Source organism: Coenobita brevimanus, chromosome 106 (genome assembly GCF_032717465.1).
Source record: "Coenobita brevimanus isolate Jiangsu-jjx chromosome 106, ASM3271746v2, whole genome shotgun sequence".
NCBI classification, from domain to species: Eukaryota; Metazoa; Arthropoda; class Malacostraca; order Decapoda; family Coenobitidae; genus Coenobita; species Coenobita brevimanus.
The window spans coordinates 412,501-415,000 of NC_137059.1; positions in this window are offsets into that span (position 1 = coordinate 412,501).

Consider the following 2,500-nt stretch of genomic DNA (forward strand, 5'->3'; position numbering starts at 1 on the left):
CTTCTCTCTCTCTCTCTCTCTCTCTCTCTCTCTCTCTCTCTCTCTCTCTGGTGATGCTTTCCTCTTCCTCACTTTCTTTGTTAACCTAAGGAAATGTCGATTGAGAGAGAGAGAGAGAGAGAGAGAGAGAGAGAGAGAGAGACGGGCGGGGGGAAGAAAGTAGAGAATAAAGGGAAGGAGTAGCAGACACATGTAAATATTTTAGGCCCGTCAGAATGTAAATATTATAGGCATGGCGTGGGTGGGTGTCGTGTTGTGTTTATGATGGCCTCACTATGTTAACCTCTCTGACCTCATTCTTACGTGTATTTCTCTCTTCCTACTCACATTATATTCCTACCTACCTACCTGCCTACCTACCTACTTACCTACCTACCTACTTGGCCTACTCTTCATTTCTCCGCCCTACCTACCTCTCCACATAAGTACCTTCATACCTTCCTGCCTACCTGCCTACCTAACAACCTTCCTCTCTACCTTCCTCCCTCCCAGCCATTTTTCCTACTGGTCAGTCTGTGTACCTACCTACCTACCTACCTACCTACCTACCTACCTACCTACCTACCTACCTACCTACTTACCTACCTACCTACAGACACCAGATCTTTATCTTTTTATCACTGTCTGAATTCTTATCTTATCTCTCTTCAGTACTGCTCGTTAAATTTCTCTCTCTCTCTCTCTCTCTCTCTCTCTCTCTCTCTCTCTCTCTCTCTCTCTCTCTCTCTCTCTCTCTCTCTCTCTCAACATATCCTTAATTCATATGTGACAGATCTTAGCTACGAAAAGTGTGAAAGGGACCACAAGAAAATAAGAGAGAGGGAGAGAGAGAGAGAGAGAGAGAGAGAGAGAAGGGGGGGTATGCGTGTCGACAAAGGCTAAATCGTTGTACGGATATCACAGGAAAACGTCTCTAAGCCCATAGATATTAAGTATTTAACACACACACACACACACACACACACACACACACACACACACATTTTTAAAACCCATTGCAGTCTGCCACTCACTCCTTCCTGCCACACCCTGTCACTCACTTCTCTCGCTCACCCTGCCAGTCACTCCTTCCCGTCACACTATCAGACTCACACCCTCTGTTTTCTCCTGTCAATTTCCATATCCACCCACCCTGTTACACTCATACACCCTGTCATACTAGCTCCCTACATCTTCCCTGTCATTCACCCTGTCCTACTCACCCCTGCCACTCTCATACTCTACCACTTTTCCTCTTACACACTCCTTACACCTTACTACGCTTATCAATGTATAGATTATTCAACAGGTCATATACACATCGATCCCTGATATTTCCGTACCCTGCCATCCTGCACCGCCCTACCCTTGTACCCTGCCATTGTACCCTACCCCTGTACCCTGACATTGCACTCTGCCCCTGTACCCTACCCCTGTACCTTTCCCCTGTACCGTGCCAGCCATACAAGGTCACGCAGTCATATCAACACGTCACACACTGTTCTTATTGCTAATATTTCCTCTGTTTCAAGGTTTATTGTATTGAGAATTCTAGGTTTGTACATAGATGAAACAAATTATATACGTATACTTGTCTACTCTCTCTCTCTCTCTCTCTCTCTCTCTCTCTCTCTCTCTCTCTCTCTCTCTGTTATAGGTATATGAATGATTATGCAGTAGACTAATACCTAACTTATTAAATCATCATCATCATCATCATCTTCATCATCACCATCATCATCATCATCATCATCATCACCTGAAGGGGTTTAGAGCATCTTGGAAAATAATAAGATAATGTAGCCCTCCTTGTGACCCAGTTCCTTCAGTGAAAGACGGAGGCAGGGGTGTTTGTGGTGAGGGTATGTTTGTAGAGGACACACACACACACACACACACACACACACACACACACACACACACACACACACACACACACACACACACACACACACACACACACACACACACACACACACACACACACAGAGGGGGGGGCACTTACATTAATCATATCAACGCACAAACTTTCACTTATAATCCTTATGATTTAGAGAGAGAGAGAGAGAGAGTTTTACGACTTTGCATATAAATAGACAGACAAACAGGCAGACAGACAGACAGATAGACTGATAGATATTGACAGATAGACCAGTTACATATGATCGTACTGTCGAAACCCTTTGTCCCTCCTCAGTGACGTAAGCCTGATCTCATATTGTCCCATATCAGATAACCTTGACACCACAGCGAATACTCTCTCTCTCTCTCTCTCTCTCTCTCTCTCTCTCTCTCTCTCTCTCTCTCTCTCTCTCTCTCTCTCTCTCTCTCTCTCTCTCTCTCTCTCTCTCTCTCTCGCTGAATCATACTTTACTGTTTTTGTGTATATGTAAATCTGTGTATGTATCTATTACCCTTTTATCTATCTATTTTCTGCGTATAACCAGCAGTACGATATATTAAGTGGCATATTTTTCCTAACACCTTCTCCATAGCGATTTATTTTGCATATTACACCTTA